General features: G+C 40.3%; 1 protein-coding gene across 1 annotated transcript in view; it reads right to left on the bottom strand.

The window, feature by feature from the left end:
- Gpr39 (G protein-coupled receptor 39) overlaps positions 1-22,362 on the bottom strand; it is a 213,326-nt gene that overhangs the window by 43,264 nt on the left and 147,700 nt on the right. The gene's annotated exons all lie outside the window — the stretch shown is intronic.

The raw sequence follows: 22,362 nt of genomic DNA, 5'->3' as shown, positions 1-22,362 counted from the left end.
GTTTGATTCATGGCACCATAAATTAATAAATAAATAAATGTCCATTGACAAATAAAAAAAATATTTTTAAATGAGAAAAAAACTCATACATGCCCACAAATGATCACCTTTAGACAGGACTTCTGCTGGACCAAACAACAGAAGCCTCCAAGGTGTAGATTGGTGTGGGTGGCCTCTGCTTGGGGAGACTCAGCTGTGAATTGGACATCCCGAGTGGATGATGGACAGCATTATTGGATGGACACCCTCCAAACCTAAGAGGAAAATTTCCCCCATACCTTAATCATGGGCAGGCATATGGTATATTAAGAATGGCTTCAAATGTCCCCTCCTTGGGGAGATAACCTCTAGGACATGCCTCATTTGGCAAGGAGAATTGGAGCTAGATTCCAACCTCAGTGCATCCCCTTGACTAGACCCACTGGTAGGGCCCAACTTACACAAGCATATGTGATGGTCTTCTAGTTCCCAACCCACTGGAGACCTTCACAACCACATATTACTCCCAAGCTTGAACATTGGAAAGCACAGCCCCTGATTCTTCCCCCTATGAATAATAAGCTCATTCATATAGCTCAGTGACAAAATATCAAAGCAAGAGGGACCTTAGAAATCACCTAAAACAGCTTCCTTATTGTCCCTCCTTCCAATTATGGACATCAAGCTCCCCAAAGAGTACAACAGTTTGCTCACAGTTTACTTTGTGGTGCTGAGACTAGAATCCAAGCAGTCCAAAAAGCAGCATTGGCCCCAGGCAGAGAAAACTCTTCCCCACACTGTAGGCATCCCTTCTAGTCATTGCCTAGGGTCTTGAAGTTATTACAAAAGGACACAATGCAGCACACCTATCCCTCAGAAAAACATGAAAACAAACATTCCACCATATTCTTCTTATTGTGGACAGCAGAAGCATCTTGACATATTAAAGAAAAACAACTTTTTCAAAAGTTTTATTTCTAAAGTTGAATGGGGAGTAAAATCTGTACCTTCCTTTGGAAGTTTGTCAAAAATGCAGTCCTCTCAAGTCTGGAAGTCCCACACCAGCAGGAGCCTCTTCCACTCCTAGTGGAATTTAGGCCTGAAGAACTGGATGAATGGAGAGCCCATCCTTCCTTCATACAAGCCATCTTACACAGTCATAAGGATGGTTTGGAGATTGCCACTCAGCCTTTCTGTGGCCTCACCACCTGACCTTACCAATTGTTTGCACGTTTTCCAGCTGCCAGTCCTCATGTCCTTCCTCTGCATGTCCAGACATTACTCATGAGTCCAACCCCTGCCAGCTGTGTTCTTAGTTCTTTGAGGACTGGTTTTCGTTAGATGTCCCTGGTAACCTGCATAAGTACAATGCTACTTATAAAATCTCAAGGCCCTAGACTGCTAAGCTTTGAAGGGACTACTGTGGTTTGAATGCCCCACCCAACTCATGATGAAATGTAAACCCCACTGTGAATTTTAAGAGGTGGGAAACTTCATCCAACTATGGTATTTGGAGGTAGGACCTTTGAGAAGTAATTGAGGTTAGATGAGTCCATAAGAGTGGGGCTTTGATCCAGCAGGACTGATTTTTAGGGGGAGATGACTCTTGGGCTAGAACACTTGGGCTTTCTGACCAGGGATACCCTGAACTGGAACGAAGGTCTTCACCCGATGGGGCCACCCAGTCTTTGCTTCTCCAGAAATGTGAGTTGAAGATCCTTATTCTCTATTTATTGCTCAGTCTATGGCATTCAGGTATGACAGCAGAAAAACAACAGGGATTTCCAGGATTGCCTACTCAGGACTTTCAGAGGTTAGCAGGGATCCACATCCCCTACAGAGCCTATAAGAGCCTGTCTGGCCTTCTCACCTATGTGAGAGGTCATTTTAGTTTGCATTGTGCAGAATTATGAACGTCCTCATAAATTCCAAGTTCCCTATTAGATCTAGATGCTGGTGACTCTTTTTTTCTAGTCAGCCCCTCACCCTACAGAGGGGTGGTCTGATCCTTCCCCAGTTCCACCTGAGGGGCAGTAAAGCTGAACCCTTTGGAGTGCTAGGACTCAGTCATCCTGGTCGCTTTGTGTATTTTCCACCATATCTGTGCCCTTTTCCTAATTCATGTTAGAAAAAGGAGCCTTTAAAGAAGTGACAAAAAACTATAAAAATTAAAAAGACAAAAACAAAATATCAAAAGGAATTGCTTAAAAAATAAAAGCAAAAACAAAAATGAACCCATCTCAAACTATATTAGAAATTTTGAGGGTGGGCCAGAGTCATCATTATCTACTTTTTAAAAAATCACCTTAATGATTCCAAAGTTCAGCCAGAATTGAGAGCCAGTGGACTTCTCGAAGCCAACCTCAGTCAAAACTAATTGAATACCTACAAACAAAAGTTTTAAATAACTAAGACATTAAACCAATTTGTATGCATCAGCCTATGATCATACTAACTAAAGATAAGGTTGAAATTCTGCAAGGATAGTGAAACCTCAGGGGCTGCCACCATCTCACCCTCCTGCCTTTGAATTGGAGACTGAGGTGAAGCTAAAAGTTACTAGCAAATCAGCAGAGCTCTGCTTGGCTGTGGTGGTTAACACCCTCAGCACAAAATGACAAAGTCAAAGGCACCAAGACTGCTCCCTGTGCACAGGTACTGGGCTTTGGGTATGGGGTCGGTAACCCCCATGTGACCACCATGAGGCATATTCTCTTTCCTAGACTCTGATTTTGAGGGCATTTCCACCTAGTGGGTCAACAGTTATAGGAGGTACCCATTCATGTCACCTAATAGAGAATTTTCCATGACTTTTATATTACTTTTTTGGCTTGGGTGTCCCTATCAGATACTCTTCAGGTGATCTATAAATGGTTCATGAACATACATCTAGTGGGGAAACTACACACCAAATTTCTATCCCTTTACATTGCCTAGTAAGGTCCATACACTCAGAATAGTATTAATTTCTCAGGCAGGATTTCTAAGAGTGTTTCTTGCTCGACTGCTTCCTTCTCTACCTGACAAGTGCTAATGATTTTAGAGTCCACTGAGTAAAGCCTTGACTTCCTTCCTCAAAGTGAAGCAAAAACCTTTACTTCCTGCCCTTTGAGGAGATTGATGAGTAAAGGTTCCTCTGAGCACCAGCTGCCCAGTTCACCTTCCCAACATTCCCAACAAAAGGAATGAGCCTATGAAATTCAAAGCCAGGGAGAAACTCAGAAGAAAGGATCCACGGAAGTGCAGGTGCAAGAGTCAAAGTTGTTATTAGTGCCCGAGAATGAGTAGCTGATGTTCTGGAAGGGAATGAAAGCAGAGCTGCCTACATCTAGGTGAAGTTACCCCCGTCCATGCCTCCTGATCTCAGCTGAAGTCAGCTTTCTATTCAGGTGTTTAGAAAACAGAGACTGGGATCCTTGACTATTCTCTTGCTGTCTGGGCATTTAGGTCTAGCATTAGGCCAAGAGTTACAGGGTTACAGAGTTTTTCAAGCCCTATCTCTACTCTTGTTCTGACTAAAGTCTGGTCCCATCTCTCCTACATTTATGACTTGAGTGCTGAATGTCCTGCAATGGGAATTGGCACAAGGGGAAATGTGTTTCACCAAAAGCAAGACTAAAGCATAGCAATCAAACCACCGAGAGATAATCATAATAAGCCACAGCAATATAACACTAGCTTTGCACAACAGACATTTCTGATCAGAAGGCAAATCAATGGTCCTCAAGCTGGGTTGTGTCTGAGTGTTCCCTGGGAACTTTTTAAAAATATGTACACTGAGTTCCATTTCCAAAGACCTGGATTTAATTGAACTAGGGTTCATTTTGGTCATTAGAATATTTTCAAAGCTTCTGAGGTGATATAATATTCCTAGCCAAAGCTGAGAAGCACTGAGGCAGAGGGACACTGGAAAAGCAGAGGTAGAGACCACAAGAGAGGCGAAGAGAATTAATAAAACTTGGAGAGAGAAGAGGGAGGAGGGATTTATACTGGGATTAAAGTGAAAGAAAAGGGAATGAAGAAAGAAGCAGAAAAAGACCACCAGGCAGGAAAGAGAAGGGAAAAGGGACCAGCCCAATGGAGATCATGCAGATGGCTGAGGGACAGGGGAGGGGGAGGGCTATGAAAACAAAAAGAGAGCAAACAATTCAGAATAGATCCAGATGGCAGAGAAGGAAAAATGCATGGTATTTACTGAGAGTTTACTATCTGCCAGACCCACTGCACAGGGGGGTTATGAAACAGAAAGGGAGACAGGCAAAGAAAGGAGGAGGAAAACTATGATGCTCCCCAAAGGCTTGTGTGTTAAAGGCTTGGTGCCCAGTCTGGGGTGCTATTAGGAGGTCTTGGAGCATTCAGGAGGTGAAGTCTGGTGGGGGGTTTAGGTCATTGGAGGTGCTCTCAAAGGGGATTGTGTGACCCTGGCCTCTCCTCTTTCTCTTTTGTACCTGACCATGAGGTGGACAGGTTTCCTACCCCTACAAACTCCTGTCATGATATGCCACCACAGACCCAAAACAATTGAACCAATCTGTCATGAGCTGAAACCTCCAAAACTGCGAGCCAAAATAAACCTTTCCTTTTTGTAAGTTGACTATCTCAGGCATTTGTTACAGTAATGGAAAGATAACACAGAGAGTAAGGAAAACCAAGCCCTTAGCCACAGGCAACAGAAAAGGAAGGGAGTTTTCATGCAAAAGCAAAACTGCCTGAGCAAACACAGGCAACCTGTTCCAGAGAGCCCAGTCAACAGTCTTTTGTAACCAATTTCAATAAAATTACAATGAGGGCAATAAAACCCAGGTTTTTCATTAAGCTCAAGTTGGTCTTTTTCCTTCCGCATGCAATTAGTCCCTAACACCCTAAAGATGTTCTTCCTAGTTCTGTGCTAGGGAACAGATCAGCCTGGAGAATGAGCCCGGCTCCCATGACCTAAGAGGAATTGCTTCTTCATGGGGGAGGGGGGGCCAGGAAGATCTGGCTGCTTCAAAAAGCTCTGCATTTGCTGAGGCTCTCTAAAATGAACTCTTCTTAGCATCCATTTTTTTTTTCCTTCTCTGAAAACAATCAAAAAAGAAGGGACTGCCAAGGGAGTCCAGGAGCACAGTTAAAATTAAAGTTTCTCCAGCATTTTCACTTGAAACATACTTTAGTGGTTTAGACCTCAGCAGTAAAACTCAGGCTGCAGCACTGGTTCTCATGGTTCAGGGTCTCAGTAGGAGAGGAGTCCACGAAACTGGATTTGACCACAGCAGAACAGGGCACATTGTGACCACTGAGTCACGATACTGAGTACATGCTTCTGGATGTTAAACTGGCTCCATAATCTCCCTCCGCACAAAGAACGATTTGATAAAAGTGGAATGAGTCATCCTCGTTACCTGAAGGAAAGGATTTGATTCCACAATTAGCAGGAGATACACTTTGAGTCATTTCAGTGGGCGGGTGTGCTTCTTGCCTTCCTCCATGCAGTGAGGAAGTGATCCAGGACAGCCGCCTGCAAGTTCTCAGAAACAAAAGGAACTCCCTCACCCACCGGAAAGAACCAAATGTAGAACTTTGGGAACTTTAGCTTCCGGTGGGTTGTGAATTAACTCCGCAAGAATATGCTATTGGTATCACCACCCACTGGCCAGTCCTGATGCCATCGATAAAAAAGAAAAAGTCAGTTCACCCCTGAATACCCAAGACCACGGCTCCTTATACAGCCTTCACTATGGCATGCAATAGGCCAAATATTCCAAGTGCTTTACAAATATTAAACTTTTTAATCCTCAAAACAACCCAGCATAGTACAGAAACACAGTCACATCAATGTTTCTAGCCGTTTAATTCACAGTAGCTAAACTATGGAACCAACGTAGGTGCCCTTCAACAGATGAATAGATAAATAAAATGTGGTATATATACACAATGGAATATTATTCAGCCTTAAACAAGAACAAAATTAGGGCATTTGCAGGTAACTGATAGAGAATATCATGCTAAGTTAAATAAGCCAATTCCAAAAAACTGAAGATGGAATGATTTCTCTAATAAGTTGATGCTGATTCATAGTGGGGGGCGGGTAGGGAAGAATGAAGGAACTTTGGATTAATCAGAGTGAAGTGAGGGGAGGGGTGAAGTGGTGGGGATGAGAAAGATGGTAGAATGAGGCAGAAATTATTACCCTATATACATGGATGAAATTTTTTTAAAAAATAAAAATAAATTTAAAAAAACCCTATAGAGATAAGTACTATAAAATCATTTTATAGATGAGCACACCAAAGCACAGGGTGGTAAAGTAGTTTTCCCAAGAGAGAAAGTGGCAGATTTGGAATAAAACGCATCCTGCCAATCGGACCCCAGAATCACCCTTTCTATTCTACTTTTAAAACCTCAGTCCTCCTTGCCTTTTCTGCTGCCCTCTCCTGCACACTCTCTCACTCCCTTTCTGCTGAGTGAAGTTGAAAACTGATGCTATTATAGATTATTCAGGATCTGAAATACTCCAAACCCAGAGCCAAAGTGTTTGGTTAGGTTTGGATAAGAGGCAGGCAAGAGATTAAATTATCTGCATAACTGTTTCAATTCACTACTATTAAATATTTAGTGAACATTTACTATTTGCCAATTTCTATGCCCAGAGGAAAAGAAAAGATATACCAGATCGGACCAAGCAAAATCAGTTTTTTATTACTCTAAGATCCTTTGACATTACTATCATAAAAATTTTACTATCTAATAAGAGGCAAGATACATGCAAACAGGGACCTTTACATACACACACACACACACACACACACACACAACTAACAGCTAAACAAGACCCTTTTCAGACTTAGAGATCACTTTAGCCAAAAAGGACCTGAGAGATCATTAAATCCAATATTTCTGTTTGAAAGAATTGTGTCAAACACCCTAGACTTGCCAGGGTCACCTGGCACCAGCCCCACCCTTACAGGCAGTTTGAAGGCAGCATGGGTGAGTGAGTATGCAGTAAATGGCAGATCATCTCCTGATTGCCAGAATGGTAAGATTCTCCCCTACTGGCTGTCAGGAGTCATTCCTGTTGAATCAACCCCGATTACCTTAAAGATGTGACTGAGTAGTTTGGCACCATTCAGGCTTTCAATAGCATGGAGGCCTGGCGGAAGGCACCACTAGAAAGGGGATGGTTGGATACAAAGACAGAAAGAGCTCCTCCAAAAGCCAGCCAGACAGTATGCCCATCCTCCAGAACCACAAGATCCTGGGACTTGAACCTCCAAGATATCCCATCGGTTTCCTGTGATTTTACTTCTCTAACCAAGGCCTGGCCCTGAACACCAGCCCTATTCATTTGCCTACTTGCCTCAGTACTTAGATGACTAAAACTCACATCAAACCTAATACATTCCAATACAATGCCTGGTATCCTCATGCCAAAGCCTGCTTTTCCTTTCCCCATCCTATTTAACCCTGCCCTTCCATGTTCAAGTCAAAACGTAGACATTATCCTGTGTGTAACAGAGAATGACTTGCCTTTGTCTCTAGCTCCTGGAAAAAATCTCTGAACTGAAAGGAATGTGTTTTCATGTTGGGGTCCTCAAACCATGCTTTAATGATTTAAGCTAATGTGATTTTTGGTGGGTCCCTAGATAATTTTTGCTAATATGATAACTCAGATGGGTCTGGTCACACCAGAAAGATCAGTCATGTGATTAGAGGGTTGGAATTTTTGTGCCAGCCTATCCTTCATGGGGGAGACTGAGTCACATGGGAAATGATTCAATCCATCATGTCTATGTAATGAAACCCCAATAAGCACTCTGGACACTGGTTGGCAATACACTGAGTATTGTCATACACTGGGGTCAGGAGGGCAAGGCATCCCTAAGGATGGAAGCATTTTCCTTTGGAACCCTGTCTTCATCCTACAGACCTCCTCTAATTTATATCCTTTGGCTATCATAGAAATGTAATCATCAGGGGCTGGGGAGATAGCTCAGTTGGTAGAGTGCTTGTCTTGTAAGCACAAGGCCCTGGGTTTGATCCCCAGCACCACAAAAAAAAAAAAAAAAAAAAAAAAAAAGAAAAAAAAAATGTAATTATCAGTAAGTTCCATGAGTCTTTCTAGCAAATTATCAAACCCAAGAATGATTATAGAAACCCCCAAATTTGTATCAGAAGTTAAGGTGGCCCTGGGGATCCCTGAATTTGCAGTTGTCCTCTGATTAGCCACAGTCTTGTGGAGGACCACACTCTTTAAAGTTCAACTGCACTCCAGTTGTCCAGATACCTCTATTTCTCTTGGGTCCCACATCTCATCTTCCAGGAAATTCTGATGATTTCAGTATTATAATTTCTCCAGAATCTGATCACTTCCCACCATCTTCACCACTTCTACCCTAGCCCAGGCTATAAGCCTCTCACTTGGATCACTGTGTTAGGTTTCTAACCACTTGCCTTACTTCCCCTCTGGCCCCTTTATCTCTACTTTCAAAGCACAGTGTCCAGAGCGATCTTTGTAAAGCCTCAATCAGATCAGATCAGTCACTCCCCAGTTCAAACCAGTGGCTCCCATCCAACTCCAAGCAAAATATCACTTCTTTATTCTGGCCCCCAAGGTCTAGTTCTCCCATCATCACCACCACCATTTTCTCTAACATCCTTTCCCACTACCTCTTCTTCCCTGGCTCTGCTCAGCCACATGGACCTCACCTAGCATACCAGGTGAGCCCCCACCTAGGGCCTTCACACTGCCTAGGTCTTCTACCTGGAATGCTCTCCCACCAGATGTCTTCATGGCCTGTTCCACCACTAACTTAAGTCTTTGGTCAAATGTCTGTCTCAATGACCCCTGAATGACCACCCTCTTTAAAATTTCATTTCTGTGCTTTATTTTTCTCCTTCATACCAATTGCCATTTAGCATGCTAAATGTGTAGTATTTATTTTCTTATTGCCCCTACCAACTAGGCAATAAATTCCATGATAACAAAGATTTTTGTTTATTTTTCTCTCAATGTGCAGAATACCACTTGGCATATAATGGACTCCTAACAATTATTTATTGCACAAATGGATGAGTTCTTGTTGACCAAGTAAACTTATGAGTATAATTTAAGTTCTCATTCATTGCGGTGAGAATGTGAAATGGTACAGCCACTCTGGAAGGCAGTTGCACTATACACCAACCACATGATATATATATATCATGTAACCCAGAAATCCCAAAACCTCCTCCTCAGCTATTTACTCACATGAACTGAAATCTATATTCACATAAATGCTTGTACATGATTGTTTCTAGCAGTTTTATTCACAAGTCCCCCAAACTGGAAACGATCAAGATGACCCCTCCTGTACTATGCTTATCCATTGTGAATGTGTTGACCTATGGATACATAAACTAGAATCTGCATGAAGTGTGTTTCTTATTCTACATTCTCATAAATTATCGACTTGGCAATTAAGTCTTTACACTTCTCTCTCTAGGTGGTTGGTGTGAAGACAGACCTACTCTCACTGTGCTGGCAGCAAGGATGGGGCAGTACTTGGACTTAGATGCCATCATCATGACAAGTTCCATTTTCTACAGTCTCTTGACCTTCGTCGGCAGTTCCTTAACACAGCACCTGGCCCTACCGTCCCAGCGCAACACATTTACACGGCTTCAGCAAATGATTAGTAGGGCACAAAGGGTCATCGGTCCTGCCCAGTCCACTTTTCATTTTACCCATGTGTAACAGGGTCAGAGCACTTGTCCTGGGTCACTTAGCTAATAAGGGGCACTCCTCTGAGGGCCTGGTCATCGTGCGTGCATGTGTGTGTGTGTGTGTGTGTGTGTTCACATGTGTGCACACGTGTACCTTCAACCTCATTTGTTCTGTTTTCTCCTTCTGGTCTAAACTTTTCCCTCCCATTCTTAATTCCTCAGATTTTTCTTCTTAATCTAATGAGAAATAAACTTAATAACTAGAAAATACTAGCAACGAAACTCAAAGATTGGCCAGTCTATGGTTTGTTTAAACTCTGCTTTTCAGCATTTTGCAATAGACTGTTTCTCAATAGCTTCATGTTTTTGCTTGATTTTGACTAAACTTGCTTTCAAGTCAAAGGATAAATGGTAAAGTCAGTTTGTAGTTTAGTTCCGCTATAAAAAAAAAAGAAATTAGAGAAGCTTAATTTCTACAAAGGCATTTTTGTGGTTCAAATTAATTTTAAACCAAGGTAGTACACCCACAGGGGCTTCTGAGAAATAAAATTAAGGTACATCTGTCCCTTTCTCCGGCATATTAAATTACAATGCCTTTCCTACCTTCTCACTTACTTTAATAAAACTCATCGCTGAGACAGAGCTGCCCCATGTCCTGGAGCAGTAGGGAGTAAAGGAAGACATTCCTTCAAGTTAAGTGTAATTTTAATCTTTATGTGTGTCACACTTAGAGCAATGGGACACCTTTTATTTGGAAAATACTGTCAGCTTGAGCTGAAAAATTAAAAAAACCAAACAGGAGTTTGGTAATGCTCTTCAAGCGAGAAAAACAAAAGGAAAGATCCCACAAACTCCCTTGGTCTAGGAATAGAGGCCATTGCTCATGGGTACTTTTGCACACACAGCCCTGACTTTCTTTGATATGCCTGGTATGCAGCGATTTCAGCTTGGGATAAGATATCCAAGCTGGAACTCAAAGAGGAGCATGGTGCTTATTAGTTCAAAGGAAATTAGCTTAAAGGATATGAAAATTTTATCAGATACACAAAATTAATTGAAATTACATCTCTGTCTAGAAGATGTGCACATGGAATAAAAGATCTGCTGAAATGTGACAATTAAAATCTCATTATGTATCAGTCCCCAGTGATCTATGGGAGACTTGAGTGGAGGTGGGAGGGGAGGCTGGAGCCTCTTGGCTCACCAACAGATGTGGAGGAAACATGGTTGCCAGGTAACCACGCAGTAACCAAGGAGGCAGAAAGACAGTCAGGGGACACTTGCCAGAAAGGCCACCTCTGGGCTTTTGTTGAAGACATGGTTTCCATGATGCGTTACCTGGACCTACTAACACAATAATCACTGGAGAAGTTGGGAGGGTGAAAATCTCTTGGTCAGTAAATTTGTTTCAGGTGAATACAACTCAAGCAACTAATCTGATGAGTTTTAGAGAAATAAATCAACTTTACCAATCAGTTCCTTAGGCATTATACATGGCCTAAGTTAGAGCTGTTCTTACAGTTGGAGCAAGAATGGGCGGTTTTTGCCCTTGGGTCCTTCCTTCTTGAATCTACTTTGTCACTTAAAGCTAAGTATATTTTTCAAAGGTTGCTGCAGAAATATCTCCCATCTCAATCTGGTCACAGTGGCATATGCCTATGATCCCAGTGACTCAGGAGGCTAAGGTAGGAGATTCACAAGTTTGAGAACAACCTCAGCAACTGATTGAGACCCTGTAAAAAATAAAAAGGGCTGGGGATTTGGTTAAGTGGTAAAGAGTCCTGAGTTCAATCCTTAGTACCTAAAAAATAAAATAATAGTAATAATAAATTTCCCATTCCACATACTCTTCTACAATGTAACTTTTTCACACCTACACCTAGAGATGAAATCCAATCCTCCTCCTCTTAGTGTGAGGGGCTTGGGATTGCTGCTACCAATGGCATATGGCATGGGGACATTCTGTGATCTCTAGGGCCAGGTTATAAGAGATGATGTAGCTCCTATCTTGTTCACTGGAACATTCAAATGTAGAGTCCTGAGCATCCATGGATGCTGCAGGCTCTTAAGCTAACTCTCCTGAGGCCACCATCCTAAGAGAAAGACAAGTGACAAGCAGTCTTACTCCTTCTCTTTCAGGCATCCCAGCCAATGTATAAGGGGCTGGACCAGTTTCCAAAGAACTTTAATCCATACATTGCTAGACACTGCCTACCTTTTTGAACACTGCCATCTTCTCCATCACAACTATAAGGCTTTTCCCTTTTTCTCCATCTTCCCTCCCCTCAAGTTACTTTCATAGACTAAACCTTGAAGGATGCCAGGATTCCATACTTTATTAGCTACACTCAAAGCCCTGCATAAGAGACCAATACCAGTACCAATAGTACAAAACTCACACATCTTAAGGAAACTGACTTTCAATCATTCCTCTTGACATGCATAATAATCTGCTTTCCATTTTCCATCACCAAGAAACAATGACATGACCAGGGAAAGATAACTTATTTTAACGTTTGTTAAACCTTACAGAAAAGCAAAAGATAATCTCAATTTTCAAGTATTTTACTATAATTCAAAGCCAAATGATACAAAATTTGAGACTTTTATAGGGGACCTTAACCCTAATAATACTGATCCTACTCCAACAGTCGCTATTTTGTAACAATATCCTATTTATTTGTCTATTATGGAGTTAGCTGAAAATAAGTGACTAAATGACCCAAGGTTTCCTAATGTGCTGTAGAACCTCGGTTTCTATGTCTTTCTTTGGAGTTATTTTAATTTTTTAATAAAAATATTTTTTTAAAAATAAATATTTATTTATTTAGTCCACTCTCAGCAGGTATAGAGCTGATAAAAAACCACAATGATAACCATGGATTAGAATTTCATGGGTTCACCCTTCCTGAACTAAAAACTTATATCCACAGTCCCCACTGGAGGACTTTAAAGTGTTTTAATCACGGGAAGGGGGTACATATCTTTGATCTTTTAATGGTGCAAACTCTTAACAATTCAAGAAATGCCCAAATTTTTAAATCCTACTCTTTCCATTGCAAGCAGTTTATGATGTCTTGTCCTGGGGAGCATTAACTAGAAAGAATAAAACTAACCACTTGTCCTTAAAATCTGGGAATATTTCTGAGAATCATTTGAAGCCAGGTAGAAGGAGAAACAAATCAAAAGTCACAGTGGACACAAATCTCCAATTCAGTCACCACCACATTCATTTGAAAACCCAGCATTCTGTGTGCCATGCAATAATGTCTGAATAAATCCCTCCAGACTATCTTCAATTATAAGCTTGAAGGCTATTGCCTTCTGGTTTAAATATGATGGTGCTTGTCCGACTGACTCTTGCCAGCAGCTTTGCTACGGAAACTTGACTGATCTATATCCAGCAAGGCAGGAAATGAAGCCTCTAAATTGTTTAATTCCACCTAGGATTTCCAGGAAGTTCCCTAATGTTGCTTCAGTAGAGTGAATCCTCAGGGATGCCACCCAAAACAACAGACCTTGCAGGTGGTATGGCAAGTTTCTCCTAAAGTTTCTCATTTGGCTAGGACTAGAATGGAAGGAGACTTCAGTTAGCCAGCATGCCTTTCCAAATTCAGAAACTGAGCGCGCCTGTCACTGGAAGGTTTTTAAATGAGTTCCCTGAATAACACTAGGCGCAGGGTCTGCGATCTGTTGTGGCGCCTTGGGGATCACGAACATACTGCTCTCATCTATAAATACTGTCTATAAATGTTGCAAGTGGATGGCTTTATATTTTTGTTGCTTCCTCCTCTCTTATTATTTTAAGAGTTGGAGGAGACAACACAGATATTTTACTGTCTTGAGGAACACCAAATGTTCCAACATTAGTGTTATTAACATGTATATTTGCTCCAGCGCTTGGTTCTTGCAGCGGTGACTCCTACCTTCCCACCAGCTCCAACAGCCGGGAATCACACAACACTAATGGGCATGTTAATGAACTTTCTTCAGCGGAATTGGTCGCTCCAAAAGGGGCATTAAAAAAAAAAAAAAAACCGAAGAGACTGATTGCCGTTTGTTGATTTTTCCCTTCTTCGTCCCCCTTGCCCAACTAAAACATTAAAGCCAATTCAGGAACTCCCGCCTCCTGAGCGCAGGAATGAAGACAGGTAGCGACGCGACCAGGTCCTGAAATGCGTTTCCCAGTACGAAGTGGCGGATTAGAGGCACTCAATTAGAAAACACCCGGTTTCAGCTGACCTAGGTGAACAGCGTCGTGTTCACCCCCTGCTGCGGGGCGAGTTCAACTCCACCAAGAAGCGCGCGGGGCTGACACAACAGCTGCGTGCTGAGGGTTCGGACAGTGTCACCTGAAACCTGCCTGAGGAGGGGGAAGAGAAATATAGTGGTCGTCGGAGACCGTGGAGCTGTGACGGCTTTTGGGTGGCTCTGAATGCAACCTTCCCACGCGCTTGAATGCGCTGGGAGAAAGCAGATTTTCCGCGAATTCAGAGAACAAATGCGCCAGTGCAACCCACATCAATCACCTGGAGAGACCACAGGGAAATAAATCCTTCTGCTCCGATGAACGTGGTTGAAGGGCTTGCGGAAAGGAGGGCGAGGGACCCCTGGGAGCAGGAAGTGATTCTCCTCCAAGAGCCCCCGAGGAGCGACCAAACATTCCTAGACTGGAACAGCTGGAATGGGGATTTAGGGAAACGGACTGGTGGTCAGGGATCCCCCAGAGCCTAGTTAGGGTCTTTGGTGATGTGACTCTCTTTCAAGAGAGCCCCAACCTTGCCAGGAAGTGGTTAGAGATGGAGGTTGTTATTCTACATCAGTGGCATACCTCTTGAAAATATTATTTATTATTTCATTTATACAAGAGCTCCTGATATGTTAAAGAATACTGAAATACTAAACCAGTACGAAAATATTGGTTATTTTTGTGTTGTGTCCTCTGGCAGGGTGGACTTCTTTGCTCACCACCTGGGCCCTGATGGTGAGGCACAGGTCTTCCTGGATCTAGTCAATAGCTCTTCTCTGTCACCCAGCAGGTTGATGAGGAGGTTTTGCGATCTCTGGAAATCAGTCTCCATAAATTCTCTCTCCCACTGTTAAAAGTCCCTAACCATGAATTTGCAGATTATCCAAATGAATGCAGTCAGATTAAGAGGATTATTCAGCTATGGGGTGGGCCAATACTGGTAATCATGTTATAGGCATCCTGTTTTCTACCAAATTGCTTCTGAAAGCCTCATTTGCATTGGAGCAGTATGCTTTTCACAACAGGGTGTTTCACTTAGAAGCTTCTAGAAGTGGGTGAGTCCCTCCCACACTCCTTTTACTTTCCTTTGTGAAATGTAACCTGTTTTCCTGTGAAAGAACTAGAACTTTATCCAGCCCATCCCCCTAGAGGGACCACTAGCTTACCAGGGCAAGGCACAGAATCTTCTCACTTGCCCTCACTCCCCTCTAGGTAACTCCCAGGCTTCTTTGTAGGAAGGAAGCCCTGGGGAGTGTCTGTGCCTTCTCTTGTTTCAGAAACTTCCTCTTCCTACTCAAAATTCAATAACTCCCACTTGGGGAGAGTTGCTTCAGCAGTGTTTCTCACATTTACCTATGAATTGGTCAGCTGCTTTCTGACAGTCTGTTTGCCTTAGAGATCCCTTGCTCACATCCCTTAGAGCATGGCTTCCCTCCAGCATTTCACACATAAACTGTTCTCTGTATTGATCACAGCTCTTTAGCCCTGGGGCCTCAATCAAGGCCAGTCTGTCCCTTCTGCACCTGAGTCCATGTCTCCACTGATGTGTCCCACCATTTTAAAGTACAGCCCTTCCTTCAAAAGACACCAAAAATTCTTCTCCCCTGCTGGAAATGACTCACAAAGGCCCATTTGTTAAAGGGTTAGTCGCCAGCCTCTGGCATTACAGGGAAGTGGTAGAACCTTTCGGAGGTGGGGCCCTGTGGAAGGACTAGGGGGCATACTGTTGAAACAGATATTGGGACCAGGACCCTTTCCTCTCTTTACCACTTCTCACAGACTTAAAGTGAGTAGCCTCCTCTGCCACACACTCTCGCCATGATGTACTGTGTGCCCCAGGCCCAAAGCAAAAAACCAAGTTACCATGGACTGACAACTTTAAAACACTGAGCCAGAATAAACCTTTTCTTCAGGAGGTTGATTTTTTTGTTATTTTGTTGCAGTGTCAGAAAGCTAACATAGGACCCCCATAAGAAGACTGACCTCAATTGGAAGTTTGGTTAGTGTTCTTATAACAGTGTTTTTATTTTAAATTAGATTAACCATGCCCAATGTGGAGGCAGTTGGTAACACTTCTTTTTGAGGGGTGCCTGTATATGTTGGATCTCATGTAGGAAGAAGTGTTTGCTAGCAGAAAAAAACCCAGAAGCTTTAATTAAAACATTGTGACCAACAAGTAAATATATTTCATGTTATTACTCAGTAGACAAACACGTGGCATATCTGGACTATAGTTCATGAAACAGTACGTACTACTTTGAAGAATGCTAATTTCTCTATTCAGTTTTTTTGTTTTTTCAATTCTTACTGTGAATTACTCAATCTATTTTGCAACTTGCCAATGGGCTGCAGCCCAGTTTGAAAAGTACTGTTTTAGAGAGGTAATGAGGTATGAGAGAGGTGTGGGAAGGAGAGTAAGACTGGTCCAGGGACCTGATATAGCTAGGAAGAGCAGGGAGGTCCTCTCTGCTGTCCACTTCATATTCCTTGTGGGGAATCCCAGCTAATTGGGAGCCCTCCCCCTCAGAGATGCTCAGTCAGCTTGACCACTTGACCACTTGACCACTGCTGGTAATCCCCTTGGTTCCAAGAGGCTCCGACAGTGGGCAGGGTGGCCAGGTCCTGCCACTTTGTCTGCATTGTTTATCTCCAGCTTTAACGTAACCAAGAGAAAGGAGCCAGCAAATGATCATCTGGTCTCCTCCAAATGGCTTGGAGAGGCATCATGTAGATTGGAAATAAAACCTGCCTGAAAGACAAGCTGCATCATTTAAGGATTACTTTATCCAAGCTCTTCCCCCATGTAATCATGAATAGAAACAGTAGCTCACCAGGATCTTTAACATCACAGTCTGTGTTTCTCAGGAAAATTATTGATAATCTATTGTACAGTCTTTTACCTGCACGTGCTCCCCACCAAAGCAGTACTTGGCAATCTGGGGTGATTGTAGAGAGTCAAACCAGCCTTCTTCTCCCCACTCAGCACCTGTAGCTTTGACTCAACCAGACATGTCCACCTGCAGATGATGTGTAAGAGACCCTGAGGACAGATGGCTGGCCACATCCCAGCACACCTGTCACTTAATCACCCTGCTCAGATGTCTGGCATGTGACTCCAGCAGCAGCAGGGGAAGCCAATCAGCAGTGTCTCCCAACCACAGAGCCATCTGCCTTAACTAGTTTGGATTCTTGTGTTTTGTTTTTAACAGCTGCAGCAAACAATACCATAGTTATATAAAAACTCAGTAAAGTGGAGTTCTTGCCACACACATTCTTGTTTAGATAACTAGTCACAAAATAAATCACTTCCACTGAAAGATGGGCCCTGAGAGCAACTTACTTCATTAACCACTTAATAAAGGATTCTCAGTGGGAATAATTCCTTCCCTGAAGAGGGCAGCAATGAAAGTCAGTTTGGTTTCCTTAACAATCCCCCTCCCCCTCCAATTTGCCTGAGAGTCAATCTATATCTCCTGAGAACTTAAGGCCCTCCCTCCTTATTGATTCAAATTGCATTTCTCCAGAAATACTGGAACTCCAGTGCTTGTGCTAAGTCAGTGACCACCTGGCATTTGATTCTAGATTCTTGGTGTTTGATACCAAGAGCAATAGAGAGAAGCAGGGAAAGGTGCATGAGGAAAGATAAGGTCATCAGCCAGAGAGAATGGATTTTGTCCCCAGGGAATTTTTAAAAGCATCTGTAAGCCCTTGCATGGCTGTTGAATATATACTGGGACTCCTGGACTTATTAAGTGTTTTACCAACTTTTAGATCACTCTTCCCATAAACAAACAAACAAACAAACAAAAAACCACTACCCCTTTCTCAACAATCCTATGAAGACTCCGGACTGAGTATTGCACAAAAGGAAACAAATACCTTATAGAGGACTGAAAGGTTTCCTCCCAACTGGCCTTTCTTGTTCTGGTTTCCTGTCCTTTGGTTAATCAAAATGATTTAACAAAATAAACCCCACAAAGAGAGATAGTTGCTGCAAAACTAAGATATTCAGTGAATTTTCATAAATCGTGCTCTGCCCAGAGCTTTTCCCCAACACTTCCAGTCATTTGGTCCCTTCATTACCAATGATACGGTACTGCTGTTGGGTTATTTCTTCCTTAACTTTCATACTATTTTAAAGGAGAAGTCAGTTTTGCTATGAATTTTCAATGAATTTAAGCAAAAGGAAAAATTACAAAGTTGGATTTGAATACTACCCAGTGCATTTGTTTCTGTTTAATACCTGGCTTGGGACATGGTTGGCATTCTCTGACTAAGGTGAACACTTATTGCACCATATCTAGTAAATATGGTTGAGTATGTAAATAACAGTGTGTAAGTAAGCATGCTTTCAGTTTCTAAAGACAAAATTCTCATGCACAATCAGAAACTTGCATTGATAAAGTCAATTGGCTACTCTCTGCCACCTACACTTTCTAAATGTCCTGACGACTAACAGAGAGCATTTGAGTCAGTTGAAAGGAAAGGGTTTCCTTCATGATAAAAATCTCAGGTCTGGAAGTAAAGCCAGTCTCTTGCTCATTAATGCAGTTCTTTTTGCCAACAGACAAAAACAACCAACATTTAGTGAGTGCAAGGCACTCCAGTACCTGCTTCATCCTTTAAACAAGCCTGAGCAGCTTCACAGGTTTCACAGATGAAGAAGCTATTGGTAATAGCAAATTACCAATATTGGTAATTTACACAATTGTGCTGGAGCTATATAGGTAATATGTGTAAACAGGATTCCACATCCAAATTTTTCCTTTACAGTCCATATCAATAATCCTTTTGCTAACACATCTCTTGTAGAATTCACAATTTCCAGAAACTCCAGGTTTTAACAAAAGCCAATTTTTTTAACCTAAAATGAATGAAGCCAATGTTTCAGTAAAAGATGGAAACTGCTGGCAATTCACAGCCAGTTTTTCCAATATCACATAATCTTTTTGAGGCTTCACAGAGAATTCATCACTTCATTCCCACCATGGAACTTTGAATAGAAACATTTAAGAACAATCAAGAAGGAAAATGTATGTGCTTCATGCTGAAGAATTATTTCAGGATAAATCAGAGGAGGAAATCATATAAGTTTTCAACAGATTCCAAATATCTTTGCTCAAAAATACAATAGAAACTCAGTTTTCAGTCAACTATGTCTGGCAGACCCCTCTTAATATTGTTAAAATGTCAGCCTAACATAGCAACCGATAGCAAAATATATGGAGCAAAAACTGGGTAGAAACAAAAAAAGAAAGACAAACCCACAGTTCCAGTTAGGATTTTAACACCCCTCTCTAAACAAGTAATAGAACAACTAGACAGAAAATCAGTAAAGATATAAAAGAACTCAACAACATCATTAGCCAACCGGATCTAATCAAGATTTATAAAACAGTCCACCCAATAGCAACAGAAAAAAAATTTTTTTTTCTAGTTTCCCATAGAACCTATACCAAAACCAGTTCATATCCTGGACAAAAAAAAAATTAACAAATTTTTAAAACTTGAAATTATGTAGAATGTTTCTCTGATGACCATGAAATCACACTAAGAATCGGTAACAGAAAGACAATAGAAAACTCTCCAAATACTTGAAATGAAACTGCACTCTCACTCTTCTAAATAATCAATGAATCAAAGAGGATAACATGAGAGGAATTTAAAAATACAATGACTGATCTCAAGGATGGAAAATGGAGATGGAACATACCAAATGTGTGGGACAGCTGAAGAATGCTGAAAGGAAAGATTCCAAGCATTTAAAGCATATATTTAGAAAAGAAGAAAAACTAAAAACAATAGCCTTAAGTTTTCATGTCAAGATCTTCAAAGAAATAAAAATTTAAAATAAACCCAACACAAACAAGAGAAATAAAATAATACAGGATAGAAATGAAAGGAATTGAAAACAGAAAAACAAAAGAAAACAAATGAAACAGAACTATTTCTTTCAAAGGATCAGTGAACTTAAAGAATTTCTATTAAGACTAACATAGAAAAAAAAAATAAAGGAAGCATAAATTACCAAAATCAGCAATAAAATAGGTGATGTTGCTACAGACCTTATAGATATCTAAAGAATGCCAAGATCAAAACACAAGCAACCCTATACAACACATTTAACAACTTGGATGAAGTAGTCCTATTCCTCAAAAAACACAAAGAATCACCACTTATCCAAGAGGAAATAAATAACTTAAATAGCCCTGTAACTATTAAGGAAATGTTTAATTTTTTAAAATTACCAAAAAATAAATCTACAGCCCAGAGGATTTCAAGAATTCTACCCAATATTTAATGAAAAATGAATAGCAATTTATACAATCTCTTCCAGAAAAGAGAAAAAGGAACATATCTCCATTTGTTTTTTGATGCCAGTGTCACACTAATACCAAAATCAAAGCCAGTACCACTATGTTTAAAAAAAGAAGAAAACTAAAAATAATATTGTCATGGTTATTGATATAAAGATCCTTAACAGAATATTAGCAAATTCAGCAATATATTAAAATAATGAAACACTATGGAGAATTGTAAGTCAGTAAAGATTTATTTCAAGAATGCAAAGCTGATTTAATACATGAATATCAGCCAATATAATCCATCATATCAACAAACTAAAGAAGAAAAATCAATGATCTTATCAACTGATGTGGGAAAAGATATTTGAGAAAATTCTAAACCCATTCATGATTTAAAAAAAAAACTCTTAGAAAAAATAGGAATGTAGGAAAATTTCCTTAACTTTTTAAAGACAATCTAAAGTTAACATTACACTAAATGAAGAAAGACCTAATGCTCTCCCTTTAAAATTGAGACCCGGGAAAGAAAGTCTATTTTTTTTTTTACCACTCTTACACAACATAGTGCTAGAAGTTCTAGTCAGGGCAATAATCAAGGAAAATAAATTTTAAAAGATTGGAAATTAAGAAGTACATTTGCTCATATTTGAAAATGACATGATTACTTACATAGTAATCATTTAATTTACTTAAATGTAAAATGTAAAACTACAAAATTTTGGGAAAAAAAGTAGCATGATTACTTATATAGTAATCATGTCATTTTCAAATATGGGCAAATAATGACATGTTACTTATTTCTACGAGGAATATACTTATATACTTATATTGCTTATAGAAAAGGAATCTACAAGAAAAAATACAGAAATAATGAGCTCAGCAAGTTTACAAGATAGAAGGTCAATTCACAAAAATTTATTGTTTTCTACATACTAATAATGAACATCTAGAAATCAAAATTTAAAAGACAATTCCACTTACAATCACTTAAAGAAACTAAATATAGGATGTAAATCTAACAAAACCTGTAAATCTTGCATGATAAAAGCTATACAATGCTCTCTAATAAAAATAAACAAATATTATGGCTACTAAAAAACACTACACAATGCTGATGAGAAAAATCAAAGATTTAAATAAATGGAGAGACATACCATATTCATGAATTGAAAGACTGAACACAATATAGATGCCAATTTTCCTTGAATTGGTATGCATACTTAAGGCAACCTTTCTCAAAATTGCTGTGAGAGTGTTTGTTTATGATGACAAAATTATTCTAATATTTATGTGGAAAAGCAGAGGAACTAGAATATCCAAAGCACCCTTGAAAAATAATAATAAAGTGGGAGGAATTCATCTACCTTCATTTGAGACTTATGTAGCTACAATAATGAAGAATGTGTTATTCTCTGTAGTATAGTCACGTAGATGAACAGAATGGAATTGAGAAAACAGAAATACACTAACACATATATACCAAACTGATTTTTGACAAAGATGCAAAAACAATTTCAATGGAGAAAAAATAGCCTTTCAGTAAATGGTATTGGAGCAATTGGATATTGCAAAGCCAAACAACAACTGAAACAAAAAACTTGGCCTAAGTCTCACACCATATATAAATTAACTCAAAATGGATGAAAGACTTAAATGTAAAATGTAAAACTACACATTTTTAGGAAAAAAATAGCATAAAATTTTGGGGACTTAGAACTAAGCTTGGCTTTGTTCACCAAAGGCAGAATCCATAAAAAAAGAATTGATAATTTGCATTTCATTAAAATTTTGCTCTCTGAATATCCCTGTTAAAAGGATGCAAAGAAAAGCAAAAAGTTTGGAAAAAATATTTTCAAGCCATTTATTCAACAAAGGACTAACATTTGGAGTATATGCATAACTCAAAACCCAACAGTAAATTAAAAAAATTTTCAAATTAAAAAAATGGGTAAAACATTGCATAGTCTACTTGGGCTGTTATTTTAAAATGCTACAGGCTAGGTAACTTACAAACAACTGAAGTATACTTCTCATAGTTCTAGAGGCTGGGAAGAATGAGATCAGGTGCTGGCAGATTCAGTGCTAGTGAAGGACTGATTCCTATGAGCTCTGTGGTATCTCTTTTATAAGGCCACTAATCCCATTCAT

This window comes from Sciurus carolinensis, chromosome 3 (genome assembly GCF_902686445.1).
Source record: "Sciurus carolinensis chromosome 3, mSciCar1.2, whole genome shotgun sequence".
Lineage (NCBI taxonomy): Eukaryota > Metazoa > Chordata > Mammalia > Rodentia > Sciuridae > Sciurus > Sciurus carolinensis.
The sequence above is the reverse complement of the archived record's forward strand: the minus strand, read 5'-3'. Positions and strand labels throughout refer to the sequence as shown.